A 17,155-nucleotide genomic window follows, 5' to 3' on the forward strand; every position below is an offset into this window, starting at 1 on the left:
TATCTATTGACTGGTATCCTTTGAAAGCAATGCAAAGACAATGGGAAATAGTTCCCTTTCTCTGTAACGGACAGGTAGAGGATATGCTTTGCATCTAGGTAAGTGTTATTTGCACCTCTATCACTGATAAAGTTTTTGCTAATCTAATTATTAGGAACATCATGTTACTGAGCCATTACACCTCACAAAGCAAGCAGGAAGTTAATGATGGATCTGGGTCTGTTGATTCTCACTGTAAAGCCTTTACCTTTATTCTACTAGCAAATATGTCTTAAGCGTTCATATTTTCACTCATTCTCAAGGGCCCAAGTGTAATAGAGCATCATTGACTTGGTTGCTCTGCTAGATTATTCTTTGTTTTTTCCACACAGGTTGGAAGAGAAGTCATTTGAAGTCATGGGAGCAGTGGCAATCAAGAAAGATGTACCAAAAAAAGGAAAGAAGCTACCCTTGCAGATCTCTCTGTTTGCAAAGCTCAAATTCTTCTGTATTTGCCTTAGTGTTCTGAGATAAAACAAAACCACTAACCTTAAGATTGTTGCCCTCTGCACAGGGATGTGCAAATATCTCTATTGTGTGTTGACTTTGATTTATCAGGGTGTATACCCAGGAATAGTACACCTGAATCTCATGTAGTTTTGTCTTTAGATCTCTGCGGATCCTCCAATATCGATATCCATAAAGATTGAACTAAGATTCAAACCTATACTATATAAGGGAGTCTTTTGTCCTGCACCTTGCTAGCATTTATTGCTTCTTGGATTTGACTGGGTGAGAAGAAATCTCAGTCTAGTTTTGACTGACATCTTGATGTTAATCTCTTTTCATGTGTTTATTGGCCATTTTTACTTTTGTAAAAAAAAAAAAAAGAAAGGCCTATTCATTTCATTTGTCCACTCACTGATTTTGTTGCTTACTTTTTTATGTTAAATTTTTGAGCTCTTTATTCTGAATAGTAATCATTTGTTGGATGAATAGCCAGCAACTGCTTTCTCCTTCTGTAGGTTGTCTCTTCATTCAGACAATCGCTTCCTTTGCTGTGAAAAAGCTTTTTAGTTTGATACAATTCCATTTGTTAAATCTCCCTATTATTTTTGAACTATTGGAATACTATTTAAAAGTCATTGCCTATCCCTTTAATTTAAAAGGCTTTCCCTATGTTTTTTTCCTCTAATAGTAAGACCTCAAATTTTGAAATTCTTAGAGGAAAACATAGGTAAAACCCTTTAAGCTGAATGAGTACCTTGTTTGAATCTTTCACATATGGATTTTCAGTCTTCACAGCATGATTGGTTAAGGAGGATAACTTTCCTCTAACATTTACTTTTGCCACCTTTGTCAAGAGTCAGATGATGGATTAGTCATGTGACTCAAGTAGTAGAGCGCCAGCCATAAGCCAGAAAGCTGAAGGGAAGTGGAAGACCCTGACTTATCCCCAATACCAGCACTAGAGAAAGAAAGCGACAGAAAGAGACACAGAGCCTGCCAGGCGCTGGTGGCTCATGCCTGTAATCCTAGCTACTCAGAAGGCTGAGATCTGAGGATCGTGGTTCAAAGCCAGGCAAGAAAGTCCAGGAGACTCTTATCTCCAATTAACCACGAGAAAACTGAAAGTGGCGCTGTGGCTCAAGTGGTAGAGCACTGTCCTTGAGCTGAAGAGCTCAGGGACAGCATCCAGGCCCAGAGTTCAAGGCCCATGACCAAAAACAACAACAACAACAACAACAACAAAGAAAGAGACACAGAGAGAGACAGAGACAGAGGGGAAGGAAGGAAGGGAAAGAGGAAGGGAGGAAGGAAAGAAAGAAAGAAGGGAAGAAGGGAGGAAAGGAGCAAGAAGGCAGGCAGGCAGGCCTACTTGGCTATTTACCTATCAGAGTCTATGAAGAAGAATACAAACGACCCCAGACCGTGTAAAATCCAAGGAAGCCTAAGGAAGGAGCTGCCCCAAGACTTCCACCTTTCTTTTATAAAGCAGAATTGTCATCAGTTAAATCATATGCCAAAACCTTTAACAACTAAATGACAAATATATGCCTATAAGGTTTGCAAATATTGCCATCTCTCCCAACAGAACAGAAGGCTCAGGAAAATATAAAAGAATAAGCAATAAAACTCCATTACCTGTGAATCAAAGAAGCTGTGAGCACAGTTGAAGAATTCCAGGCAGGCTTAATAGCTGAAACCAAACTTTCTCTATTTGAACAGATCCATGCTCAGTTTAATGACTCTTAAGTTCTGATGTCATTTGAAAAAAGCCTTAAGAAGCAAAACCATTAAATCTGAAGATTCATCCCTACAGTGTTTTTTGTTGTGGTGGTTTAATTAATCTCACAGCAGCATGTCAAACAAGCCAATCCAAAATGGATCCCTTCCAATCCATCTGTGGCAGTCAAACAATGGGAAGAGTTTCCAAGTGCACTGTGCAGACCAGAAACAAAAGTTGTATGAAGAAACACAGTCATCTCCTTCCTCCATACCTCCCTCTTTTCTACCCACTCCTTTAACCCATGACCTCAAATAATCACTCAATCTGGGAAACATTAATAGAGCTGCTCCAGCTCTGACCCCTATTACTGTCCCCAGTAGTAGAAGGTAGTCTCCAAGGTAGTGATGTCCAAGTTTAGTGTGAAGTGTAACATTCATTTTAGACACAGATATTCCACTGGAAATAAAGAGAGCATTGATGGAGAAGTATGTAAATGTCTTACAAGGACGAAACAATACCCTGAGTGAGGAAGCGATAAATAACAAGGCATTCTCAGCCCACCTGCTCCTCGTTAGGAGACAGAAGCCTTTTGGCCACCATTCATACTTGCAGCATCTGCCAGAGGAAATAGAACGCTTTGTAAAGCAAAAGACTTTTTTGAAAAGCTGGTGGTAGAACTAAGCAGATGTGTGTCTATTTACAGATTACACTACCTTGAAATGTAGCGAATACAAGTTTAATCATTAAAGTGGAGGCCTAAAGCAACAAAGAATAAACACCGTTCCTCTAAGAAACTGAAAGAGATTCAATGCAACTCAGAAAGACTTAGTTCAAGTATTCCATTCTGTTGGTAAAGTCATATAAATTTGTTCATAACCACTAGATCATTCTTTGAAATGAGTCCTCTTAATTATATTAAGAATAGCAGGCCAGACCCAAAGAAATATTGGTTCCATGGTTTTCCTCATTTGTAATAACTAGAATATGTCTATGATATTCTTAGCAGGACACCACAATAGTCCAATCACTAAGTGCATAAGACCATATATAATGAAATATATCAAAATAAATTCTGGAAAGGTGGCTCTGTGGTAGAGTGCTTGCCTTGCATGCATGAGGCCCTGGGTTCAATTCCTCAGCACCACATAAGCAAAAAGAAAAAAGACAGAAGTGGCACTGTGGCTCAAGTGGCCTTGAGCTGAAGAGCTGAGGGACAGCACCCAGGCCCAGAGTTCAGGCCCCATGACCGGACCCCCCCCCAAAAAAAATAAATTAATAAACTCCAAGAACTGGAAGCACAAGGTTCTTATTATGTCCTGCATACAGTTATTTATATTTTTTTCTTTCTGTTTTAGTATTCTGTCTTTGTCTTGTACATACACTTATCTGATCCTGATCCCTGGATAAAGAATGAACTAATGACCATTGCAACAATGAGATATACAAGTCGTTATGTCGAAAAAAGAACTTAGCAACTTTGGTGGAGGTGGGAGGAGGGGAGGAGTATGGGAAGGGATGAGAAGGGGAAACAATGAGGAGGCAACAATGCTTGATAAGAATATACTCGTTATCTTGCCCATGTAATTGTAACTCCTCTTTATGGTATTCTCACAATAAAATAAATAAATTTAAAAAAAAAAGAAAAAAAACTAATGAAACAATGATACTCAATAGACACTATGTTGAAAATGAACTTTACAACTTGGTGGGGAGAGGGGGAAGTGGTAAGTTGGAGAAAATGAGGGAGAGGGGTAACAATGTTTGAAATGAAATGTACTCATTACCTTACTTATGTAACTATTAACACCCTTGTTCATCACTTTTAATATATATATTTTTTAAAAAAGAAATAAATCTTAAAGGCAGTTGTTGCCTTCGGGAGCTGAAGTGGAAAGACAAATCCCTCCTACAGAAAACTAGAAGTGTGGTACCTTGCAGACTTGTTGTAGTGAAGAAAATGGGCCCTGGGCTGCAGGGAGACAAGCCCTCTTCATCTTCTCAGACTGAACATGGAGGATCCAAGAATGGTCTCACAAGGATGAAGAATGAGGATGTGGGGACCAGAAAAACCACAGATTCTCTAAAAATACTGGAAGACTTATTTTGAAATCATTTGCTTGTTACAAAATCATTTAACTTGATTTGTCAGACCGAGTTTCTAAGAGAATTTTAGTAGGTATTTTAAAGCTTCAGTAGCACTACAAGTCCTAAAGACCTGCTCATCTGCTGTCTAGTAGCTTTTCAATGTATCTGGCTTTCTCACAGTGTCTTCTTACACAGTGGGAGAGAATTATTTGAGTAACTGTTGAGATTTTGATTAAGATGAAATATTCTCTCAAGCTACTTTAGCCTCTCTTACTGATCGGATTTCCTCCATCTAACAGCTAAGCTCAAAGTCTTAAATCCTGAGTACAGCATTTGCTATTTCAAGATACAACCACAAGATAGCAGAATAACTTAATTTGAACTCCATCTGGTGAGGAAATGGATTCCAAAACTGATAAGAGAGAATCAGGAAACATGTTTACAATGTGATTATAATGTGGTACATGACAATATAAAATTAAACAGAATTTATTTGAAAAACAAGAATATAACACATCAGTTTTATCACTAGTTAATGACAAAGGAATATTACACAGGAATCATAAATTGTACAACAAATGATAGTAATTTATGTTAAAATCCCTTTCAAGTTATTAGAGATTAAAATGATATATATGTATGTATGTGTATATAAATCTAAATCTTGAGTCATTCCCAGCTCTTGTTATTTTGAATATATATCTATAAGATTTGTAACTTAACTGTGTGATGAACATTTTTAAAAAAGGATATTACACTAGATTGCTTAACTGCCAAATATAATAAGATGCAGCAATGAAACGTTCTCCGGCAATATGTAAATAAAATAAAGTGTCTTGTTTTAATAGTCACGGATGAGTCTACACAGAACTAAACTATAAACATGTCTCAAGAATCCCAGTTGTCCCTAGGGGCTTCACAAAGATTCCTTCACATGAGTCGGAAGAGAGAAGCCTGAGAAAACAGATAGGTCTTCCTCTGTGACTCTGAGACCTAAGCCCAATGTCTGGCAACTGGTCAGGAAAGAATTCCAGGACCAACAGCCTTTCTCAAGCAATATCCTGCTTCCTTTGCCCCAGAAGTCTAACAAAGACCCTGATTTGTACACCACAGAGTGTGTTATATCCCAACAAAATACTAAATGTCTCATTAGACTGAGGAGAAAAGAATTGACAAAGAGCCAGGCACCAGTGGCTCACACCTGTAATCCTAGCTACTCAGAAGGTTGAGCCCTGAAGATCTCGATTCAAAGCCAGCCCAGGAAGGAAAGTCCATGAGACTCTTGTCTCCAATAAACCACCAGAAAACAGGAAGTGGCGATGTGGCTCAAGTAGTAGAGTGCTCACCTTGAGCTAAAGCAAGAACTCAGGGTCAGTGCCCAGGCCCAAATTTCAAGCCCCACTACCGACAAAAAGAAGAAAAAAAAAGAATTGACATTTGACAAAGACTGACAATATAGGAAGAATGGACAAGCCATTACTGCGTGGTTTGTGTCCATTATCAAAAGTGACCCACCTTGAAAGACAGATTTGTGTTAAATGCTATAATAATGAAGTACAGTAAAATCACTATAATATCAAGGAAACAAGCCTAGATCAATATTAAGGAAGGGAGGATACTTAGCATCAGTAACCCTGTAAAAATAAGAAGTTAAAATAGGGGGGGGGTCCTCACCGGGAATGAATGATATTATCTCAGTATAAGTACTATTGAAATTTGTTTGAGGGGATGAGTCAACTTGATGTTAAGAACAAAGTGGGACTTCAATTAATAAATGTTAAAAATACTATAACCATCCTAATTTTTATTTGTCTTCAGAAACACTTTATTTCCTTAAGGGGAAATCATAGATGGAAGTAAGGAACCAAAGGACTTATTTTGTTGTTGTTATAAAGTCCCCAAACTGCCATGGAATTTTTTTATTTTTAATATATATTTTTATTGTAACAATACTGTACAAAGGGGTTACAGTTACATGAGTAAGGAATGAGTACATTTCCTATCAAGTATTGTACCTCCTCCTTTGTTTTTTCCCTACCATCCCTTCCCTCCCCACCTCCCCAACTTCTCCATCCCACCGCGCCCCACCCCCAAGCTGTAAATTTCATTTTCAACATAGTACACTGCATTGTTGGTGGGGCTGTAAACTTGTTCAACCACTTTGGAAAGCAGTATGGAAGTTCCCTAAAAAATTACACATAGAGCTCCCTTATGACCCAACAATCCCACTTTTGGGCATTTATCAAAACGATCACAAACAAGGCCGTACTAAAGCTACCAGCACAGCTAAGATATGGAACCAACCCAGATGCCATTGACGTTTAATGCAGCATTTCTCAAATGTACATCAATACAAATTAGCTTTCTCTTCCAAACAATTATGAAAACATAGCAGATATTTTACTACCACATAGGACTATACTACCTTCCCAATTCTCTCTTTTCTCTATGACCTAGAGAAGGAGAGATGAATTGAGTTTCCTTCAAGCAAAAAGCATTAAGAAAACTTTAGATCTGTGTCTCCTTGCATCTTTTCTCCAAAGCATGATGGTATCTTAACCTAAAAGGTAGCAAGCAGTACATTATATCTATCTCCCACTCCTGGTATCCTCCAATATTCCCTGTTGATCCACTTCCTGGATTTTCAGCCCGCCTGGCTCAGAGCCCACATGCCTTCAGCCAGTCCAAAGCTTTAAGGAACTGATGACCTTAACCTCTTTCTCGTCTGGACAATTTTTCTTCAGAAAGAAAAAAATTTACTTGTTTTCTTTCATTTATTCTATTGGCATACATCAATTATTTATTCAGTTCCTTACTTTCATTCTCTTTATCTCTGCCTTATTTTGTAGTTTATCTCAATTTTCTAGTGGACCACAAGTTTTCCAAAGGATCTTATTGCTTCCATTATTGGAACCTTTCATTCTCCTACCAAATATAATTTTCGGCAAACAAATCTAGAGAAGTTATTTCTCCTTTTTAAAACTTTTAATGACTGCCCAAAGGAAAAAGTTAAATCTTTATAGGTTATCTTCTAGAATCTTCCATGTGGGCTCAGAGGCAAGGGTTCATATATGATCTGTTCCCTTTCTATGTGGCTGCCTCTTCTGTGTTGTAAACATCATTACTCAGAAATACATGTGGTTTTCTGATAGGCATCATACTATTTTAGAGCTCTTGACCACCAGTCCAACTCAATCTGCTCCTCACGTAAATTCACGATCTTCATATTTCTGAATAAACGTCCTTTAATACTTGACAATCTCTAAATTTCTTAATTTCTTGATTAGATACTCATACATTTTAATATTCTTCCTTTCATGCCAGACCATACCTAGAATATACAATATTACTGTCCATGTACATTTTATTTTTCAATAGTTTGTCTTTTGTAGTTTAAAATTCAAATAATATTCCAATAACTTTGATATGTTTGATATACAACAAGTGCTAAAAAATTAAGCTAGCATAGTTAAGAGCTGAATTAAATTATATATCTAGTTTAGTTTATATAGCATTCTTCTGGAGAATACAAATAAAACAGCGTGGTATACTCAAGAAGCTGGGGTATAGGCATGATATAAATAAGAAGGTATAGAACATTAAAAGAAGAATTAGATAAAGAGAATTTTTTCCAACCAAATGGACTCAAAGTTTTAAACTGAGCATAGAAACTGAGATATTCATGAAACCCTGATTCATGGTGCATGGACTTTAATGTAATAATCAGGAACTCTTATAGTTTCAACAGCAAGAAACTGCATGTTCAGAGCCAGGCTTCAGAATGATTGATAGGACAGCATTAACCGAGAGTAATTGAATTGATGAAAGATGAATGTGAAAGAGGCCATTTTGAGAGTTTTGTAGTATTTCCAATACACCATTCTGAAGAAGTCAATGTTTGCATCTCAGAAATGGGAATGTACTAATACAGAAGAAGGGAAAGATTGCAGAGAGTTGTAAGGCGATACAGCAAATAATTGCATATTAGCTAATAGAAGATATAGTCAACTCCAAAAGAATGACAAGTTTTAAATATGAGGAGTTGAAGCAGGGGAGTATTCTCATTAGAAAAGTGGAGGGTATGAAGAAAAATAATGTAAAGAAAGATTACTTCTGTCTTGTCACACCCTTGTAGAAAATAGGACATCTCAGTAAGTATGGCCAGTAGCAGGTGGGAGGTAGCTGAAAATCAAAGGAAGATCATGACTAATGGTGAAGGTTTTGGTTCTTCATAATAACAATATCATCAGAGACTGCAACAGATATTAATGCCAAGGGGTAATTATCCTAGAGGTGGAGGGAAAGGATGGCTGAGAAAAACCCTTGGGAACAGCTTGTATATAGGAACCAGAACAAATAAAAGAACACACACACACACACACACACGCGCGCGCGCGCACACACACACGCACACACACACACAAAACAGTAGGAAAACTAACCATATGAGATTAGGATCATTGATATCAAGAGAAAACAAAGGATCAAAATGAAAGATCTATAGATGTAATTGGAAGAGGTTGAAGCTGGGCAGGCGATTGGGGGAAGCCATTAGCTACATGTACCTATTAAAATTTAAGTTAAATTAAATTAAAAATGACCTTCAGTTGAATTGGACATATTTCAGCAGTATTACATTCAGCTGTGACAAATGGCTTCTAAAAATCAGTGCAGACAGAAAATGTTTTCTTGGCAGTAAGTTCTTTGAGACAGTATTAAACTGAGGAATATAAAATGATTGGAAAAAGTGTGTCACCAGGAAGGTGGGCTGTCACAATTGGTCAGATTCATCCCTCCTTCCTGTCTCTCTCCATGTATGTTCCCACTGCCTGTATCCCCACTGCTGTGGCTTCCATTGAATGTCCTTTGAAGATCCACAGGGAAAAGTGTTGTCTCACAGGGTGGCATGATTGGGAAATTCTATGGACCTTTGGGAACTGGAGTTTCATGGAAGATCCTCAGTTCAATGGAGGCCTTCTGTAATCCCAATCTCAGCCTCTTCAGTTTCCTGTCTCATCATCTGAGTGGCTTGCTGTTTTGTCTTTCATATGCTTCTACCATGACATGCCTTCTTTTGCAGAGGTTCATCGTAATGAGACATCTATTCTTCTACTAGAGTCTCCAATACTGTGAGTGAAAATAAACCTTTTCTCTTTATAAGTTCATTATCTCAGGTATTTTGTGACAGCATTGAAAAGCTCTAATGTAAATATGTATGTTCCACACTGATACTTTTCGTGTCCATAAAAAGACAATTCATTTTTAAGTGATTAAATAAATGTATTTTATCACTAATCTTAAGTGGCTATTACTACTCAGTAAAGAAAAGAAAAAAGAAAAATAAAGCAGCCACAAGCAGAATACAGTCAGATGCAAGAAAAAATAGGCCATCAATATGTGGATGTAACAGGTCTAGACTGCATTTCTTTTTCTTGTTGTTTGGGTTTTGTTGTTGCTATTTCTTGAACTTTAAGTCGTTGTACAAAGGAGTTGCTATTCCACAAAGTAGAATAGGAACACAATGACTATTGGCCAATACCACTGCTTTCATCGTTCTCTTTAATCCTTGTTTCTAAAGTCAGTGTCCCAGAGGAGATGATAGAGCACCCAACATAGACATGGCAGGACAAAACCTGGAAAAGTTTTATCAGACATCTACTTATGTTCGAACCATGGAAAGGCTGTGTTTTCTATCAAAGGAACATCTCATGTCTGTGGGAAGACTGGAATGGGATTTTAGTAGGGAAAGGCAAAGAGGCAATCAAGAGATGTTTTTCATTTCTGCTGAAATCACATTGTTTTGTGCTCAAAACCAAGTCTGATGTTCCTGGTAGCTGCTGCGTGAAGGCCACTGCTATCACGAGGCTGTATTTGGTCTCACTTCACTGGGAGAAAGCGCGGGGCTGAATAAAGAGCAGCTTCTCACTGACACAGACGCCTCATCCTAAGGTCACTTCTGCACATGAACCTTGTTTCATCAATTTCAAGTGACTCAGTGGTCAAAGCCAGCAAAAATTATTCTTGCCTTTTCTTCTTCAGAAGTTGTTCTCTGCTGCTAGGACCCACAGAGAGCACGGACGTAGTTTCTGCCTCTGGAGAAATGTTCCCAGTGTCTCATCTCACATCCACATCAGCTGTGTGCTGCTACTTCCTTCATCACTGTAGGAAAAATTCCTCAGGTCCTGATTCCTCATGCTTCCTATGATTGAAGACTTCTCAATGGTCTCAGCTCTGCTCTACCCATTTCACCAGATCTTCTAGGGCACCCACCTACACACACACACACACACACACACACACACACACACACATTTATGGTGTATATATGATGACATTCTTTCTATGAATCATTCAGAAAGCAGTTAACTGATCCAGTCAATGACACTTGGACCATGGAAGGTGGGAAGGAAAAGAGTAATGATACAAACAATTTACTCTAGGCCCATTTTTATTCTGTCCATTTCTATTGAAAGGTTGATAATGAGCATTGGACTGATGTTAGGGAATGCCTCATTACACATGATTACAGAATATGGGCACCAAGAAAATAAGGTTGATGATTCTTTGCTGCAGGTCCCATATGGCATTCATTTCTGCAAATCTACTAATTACCAGTCAGTGTGTTTAATGTCAATTACAATTATATGCAAGATGCCAAGGCAATTAAGGTCTTACATATATTAAGTGCACAATAATTTTGTTGATTTTACTGAGTTGAGAAAAACAAGGATGGTCTTACTTGACTAAACACTAGAAACATTTATTGTAGTTACTATGACTGATATTGTGATCTTTGGTATATATAGTACTTAAGAACATCCTAGAATAAAGATCATTGAATGTGTCAACATACCAAAGTCATAAGATGTATTCAGTAAGATATATTCTAGTTGTGCAGATTTCCTATATAAATGTTTTGAGACAGGTTTATGCTATGGAACCCAGGCAGGCCTCAAATAATCAAAATAACAACTGTCCTGCCTCTGCCTCTCGGTGTCTAGGCTAACAAGTATGTGTAAGTACAAATGCCTAAGGTAACTTTTTAATGATGTTCTACTATCTTCCATACTCAAAAAAAATATTGCTCATCCTTACTTCTCAATTAAAAATCCCACAATTTCTTCATATGTGTTCTACCTCTCTCCCAACCTCCAGAACGAAGATCTGAAAGGAATATGAATTTTGACCTGAATTCACTTAACGGTTGCCAAAATTACAGTTACCAGACATTAGCACACATTTAGCTATGAGGCTTTTGTGTTATTTTTCTTTCTTTTTTCCTTCTTTAAATTGAATCATTTATGATATATTTATAGAGAACACAAAGAAAAAAGGAAAGATTGATTTGAATAATCTTGTTCAGTAGGGAAAAAAATCCTGGCTATGGCTACACCTTAAGATTTCATCCTCTATGATAATATAACTTTGATAATTTATTCGTTTGGAAAATTACACAAGGAATATTTAATCTAAAAGAGAACGTGTCCAGACATTGTTGAGCCAAACCAAGAAAAAAATGAGTAATGAAATTAATAAGTGCCTTGCTCTTTAAATCTCAGCACTGTTATTGAGATTCAAAGTATCAGTGTGGCTTTTAGAGTCCAATAGAGCCTTTCATTTCCCTCAGAGGCAAAATGGCTCTGTGTAGTTACAAACTCTGCAAATCAACCAAGCTTAACCCTTGCATGCATCAGCTTGCCTCCCTGTTTATATACACTAAGCGTACGCTTCCTGTGACCACTTCAAAAGACACAGAACTCACTTAAATATTATTTAAAGGCAGTTCTATGACTGTGAAAGTGAGAAAGTATAACTGACTTTGAATCTTTTGCTACATGGGTGGAGAAAGAAGGAAGGAGTGATTGAAATGTTACACTGACCAGCCTAGGAAATAGGTAATAACCTTTGATTAAATGCAGATGTTAACCTGAAAATTTCAGTTAATCATAGATATTAAACATGCCTGGAAGCCATAAAAAGGCAAAGTAGACCAATGAATAACCTTGCATTGAAGTAGTATAGTGACATAATTCATATTCAGGAAAAAATAGTAGACTAAATTTGAACTACTTCAAATTTTCCATCTTATATAAATGTTTATGTACATATGAACAGACCATTACATGGTCTAGTAACCAAGGAATGCTAGCACTTTGAATAAATCAAAATCAGCATCAAAATATCCATAAATGACAGGTGTTTAAATAACACTTGGAAAAGTACAGGCTGAAAAAGTATTCCATTTGAATAAGCATTAACTACTCTAGAAACATTATCGATAGCTTTAAAAATCCATAATGCCTGTTACATTAAAGGTGGTGCAATAATACAGAAAGCAGATTAGAATTTATCCTAAGACGAGCTTGGAGATCACAGGTAGGAATTTCTTAGCTAATATTCCACAGACTAATGCCAGACTTGACATAGAAATGACACACTAGACATTGGTTCTGATTTCCTAGTAGTAGTACTCTTCCAAAAAAGAAAAAGAAAGACACCACAATGTGATATAAATAAGAAGTCTTCAAAAAAATGTGAGAGTGCAAGTATAATTGTTCCTCCCACAATCATCAGCCTTTGTCACCTCCAGTTACCAGTCTAATATGGTTGAAAAGCAATTGTGTGTCACTTGGAGCTCCAATGAGTTTCTCATTCATCGTTTTCCGCTCCCCACTTACCACTTTCAACAGCTGACGTCCCAAAGCCCAGTGTAAATGCAGTCAAGAGTTTGGTGATAGAAAAGGCTAAACACAAACTGCAGAGGGGCTTTTTTTTAAATAAAGAAAACTTTCCTAGATGACTCCGGCAAAATAAGGGCACGTCCCCTATCGATATGTCAGAAATGCTTCATCTTAAAAGCCACTTTATTGATCTCCTATCGCATTAGGGAGAGCTGGAGAGAATCCTAAGTTGACATTTGAGGGCAAGCAAAGTGAAAATGAGTTTGATATTAAAGAACCTAAAGAGACTGAAAGCTGAATTTCCGGTATTATCGATCCTAATGTTTGTGGGGTTTTTTTCCCAGTAGATTCAAGGTCTGCTGCCCATGGAGTTTTGTGGCTAGACAAGAGAAGAGGAAATGGGTAAAAGTAGAAAAATGAAGGAAGGAAAGAAATTGGAATCTGGGCACCAGTGGCTCACGCCTGTAATCCTAGCTACTCAGGAGGCTGAGATCTGAGGTTCACGTTTGAAAGCCAGCTCAGGCAGGAAAGTCCCTGAGACTCCTATCTCCAATTAACCACCAGAAAACCAGAAGTGGCGCTGTGGCTCAAATAGTAGAGTGCTAGCCTTGAGCTGAAGAAAGAGCCAGGCCCCAAGTTCAAACCCCACGACCAACAAAAAGAAAAAAGAAAAGAAATTGGAGCTACCTTTAAGAAATCAAACAAGAAGGTCCAGGCAAGATTTAGAGTGTATCAACTCAGATCCCCCGACCTCTGAAACATCCTCAGGAACAACAAGCTCAAAGATTTCCCTGGCAAAGCAAAAGATGTAAAGCATGAAAGTAGACAAGTCAGCTCTAATTTCTTATGCATAATCTTTTATAGTAACCACAAGGGAAAGTTCTAGTGAATGAGGCACAAGAAGACACCATCAAATGCCATTTCTAGCCCATCTACTAATGTAAAATCCTACGTAGTTGCCAAGTTAATAATGCCATTCATTGTGCTGTGAAAGTTCAGTCTTCCTGACCCCAAGGAGGGTTATGCAAGACACAGGCTGAAAATAATCTACAAAACAAATCTCAGTTCATTTCCTTCTTTGAACTGGAAAAACCATGAATATTTAAGAGCAGAAGCAATCATTGTCACAATTAGAGCTCTGCCATAACTTTGGAAGTTTAGTCCTCATTCAGTGATATATGCCTCTAAACATGGAAATGTAAGTAAATTTGTTAAATTACAGAGAAACCAATTCTTCTAATATTTTTCCATTTGTATTACTCTGAACCATTCGTGAAAAAAAAGAAAAGCAGCATTATCCTCATCTTTATCCAATTTAAGTTTAAAATGTTTGTATCTTGGGATAAAATAGTAAATTCATTCAAGGCTAAAAATAAAAAGTGTAACCCCTTAAGAATTTTGTGAAATGTTATCTCTTGTTGATTGTGCGTTTTTCCAAACGGCTCCAGTCCATTTGATATGTGTCACATTGTTTATTAGAGGCTTATTCCAACATAATACTTCTGATTTATCATTACTGGCTCCATCACAAAGATCTCACCGTGTTCCTCACCTTCCAAAGTATGTATGGATTTTCATTTGTGTTTAATCTTATTTTTTTTTTACTTGCAAGCAACATTTGTTTATTTCTGTGATTATTTGTTTTGAGACAGGGTCTCATTGTATAGCCCAGACTGCCAGGAAGTCACTAGAGAGCTAAAGGCTTCAGCTTCCCATGGTAATAGTAATTTTCCTGTCTGAAAGGATGATAATTCACTTAGAATTTTATGCATTGCCTTATAAAATCAGAAGATATTAACAAACTAGCCAGCTGATATTAGCAAAATTAAACTATATTTTCAGTAGATAATAGTATGCTACAAATGCTTTTTATCCAAAACAATAAAACTTGGTATAGCCAGAAACAAATACATTGCCATTCACTTTTGCCTACAAAAGTTTCTGATTTATAATATTCAATAAAGGTTATTGACTGACAAGAGTAAATGTCTGAAGGACTGAAAACTAAGGATTTAGAGATTATTTTTTGTTTTTTATTTTTTGGCCAGTCCTGAAGCTTGAACTCAGGGCCTGGGCACTGTCCCTGAGCTTCTTTTGCTCAAGGCTAGCACTCTACCACTTGAGCCACAGTGCTACTTCTGGCTTTTCTGTTTATGTGATTCTGAGGAACTGAACCTGGGGCCTCATGATGCTAGGCAAGCACTCAATCACTAAACCACATTCTCAGCCCCTAGAGGTGGTTTCAAGTTAAAGAATATTAGTGTATGTGATATATCATTTGCAGGAGGAGGAGGAGGAGGAGGAGTAGAAAAAGGAAGGGGGGAGGGGAACTGGAGCAGCTAAAAGACAACTTGTAGCCTGGGCCGGTGGCTCACGCCTATTCAGCTACTCAGCTACTCAGGAGGCTGAGATCTGAGTATAGGGGTTCAAAGCCAGCCCAGGCAGGAAAGTCCATGAGACTCTTATTTCCCATAAACCATTAGAAAAATGGAAGTGGTGCTGTGGCTCAAGTGGTAGAGTGCTCGCCTTGAGCTGAAGAGCGCAGGGACAGCGCCCAAGCCCAGAGTTCAAGCCCCACGGCTAACGAAAAAAAAAAAAAAAAAGACAACTTGTGGTCTTTTCTGGGATTACTAACTCCACAGAAGATACAAAGTGAAAACCCAAACACTCAATTATGCTTCCAATTACAGGTTTTCCCTTACTTCTTATTTTGAAATAATAGCAGAGTCACATGAAGTCATAAGAACAAGCATTCTACAAGACATTTCCCACTTTCACCCACAACATAAAATTTCTTTTGTGTGTTTGTGTGTGTGTGTGTTTTCTTTTTTTTTTATTGTGAAAATACTGTACAGAGGGGTTACAATTACATGGGCAAGATAATGAGTACATTTCTTATCAAGCATTGTAGCCTCCTCCTTAACATAAAACTTCTAACCAGGAATTTTACAGGAATAAAAGTCAACACAAATAGGATTGCATGAAGCTGCAGAGCTTCTGCATGGCAAAAATCAATAGAAAGCCCACAGACTGGGAAAAGATCTTCACTAGCCATACAATGGGCAAGGGTCTCATATCTAAAATATACTTGGAGCTCAAAAAATTAAATCCCCCAACAACAAATCCTCAAAGAAACAACTGCCCAATAAATAAGTGGGCTAAAGACTTGAAGAGAAACTTCTCTGAAGAAGAAAGAAGGATGGCCAACAGATACATGAAGAAATGCTCAACCTCCCTAGCCATAAAAGAAATGCAAATCAAAACAACATTGAGATACCACCTCACCCCAGCTAGAATGGCTATAATCAAGAACTCTAACAACAACAGATGCTGGAGGGGATGTGGACAGAAGGGAACCTTACTTCATTGTTGGTGGGAGTGTAAACTTGTTCAACCACTTTGGAAAGCAGTATGGAGGTTCTGAAAAGACTTCATAGAGAGCTCCCTATGACCCAGCAATCCCACTTTTGGGCATTTACCCAAATGTTTACAAACAAGACCACACTAAAGCTACCAGCACAACTATGTTTATTGCAGCATTATTTACCATAGCTAAGATATGGAACCAACCCAGATGCCCCTCAGTAGATGAATGGATCAAGAAAATGTGGTATATATAAACAATGGAATTCTATGCCTCCATCAGAAAGAATGACATTGCCCCATTTGTTAGGAAATGGAAAGGCTTGGAAAAATTATATTAAGTGAAGTAAGCCAAGCCCAAAGAAACAAAGGTCCCATGGTTTCCCTTATTTGCAATATCTAGTATATGTATGAGTCAAGCAGGAAAGGTCAGATAATGTGATGTTAGGAAAAAGAACCCTTAGATACGTATTTAAATGTTTTTTTTCTTTCATGCATTTGTTTCTAACTCATTTATAAGATTATTTCTTTGTAGTTTTGTATGTCCCTCCCCCACAGTATAACCCCTGCTTTCACTATATTTGATGTCGGTATAATTTGTGAAGGAGATGGGGAAAAACAAGTCGTTTAAGGATACAGGTGGACCCAATGCAACTATGAGAAGTACAAGTTGTCATGTCGAAAACGAGCTTTACAATGTTGATGCGGGGGGGGGGGGCGGGGGGGAGGCTGGGAAGGGATGTGAAGGGTAAACAAAGGAGGAGGCTGCAATGCTTGATACGAAATGTACTCATTATCTAGTCTATGTAATTGTAAC

The 17,155-nt window shown here is 37.8% G+C and overlaps 1 long non-coding RNA gene across 1 annotated transcript in view; it reads right to left on the reverse strand.

Annotated features, from left to right (window-relative positions):
• LOC138840670 (uncharacterized) overlaps positions 1–17,155 on the reverse strand; it is a 122,482-nt gene that overhangs the window by 59,845 nt on the left and 45,482 nt on the right. The gene's annotated exons all lie outside the window — the stretch shown is intronic.

This window comes from Dipodomys merriami, unplaced genomic scaffold, assembly GCF_024711535.1.
Source record: "Dipodomys merriami isolate MVZ:Mamm:240054 unplaced genomic scaffold, mDipMer1.0.p SCAF_30, whole genome shotgun sequence".
NCBI classification, from domain to species: domain Eukaryota; kingdom Metazoa; phylum Chordata; class Mammalia; order Rodentia; family Heteromyidae; genus Dipodomys; species Dipodomys merriami.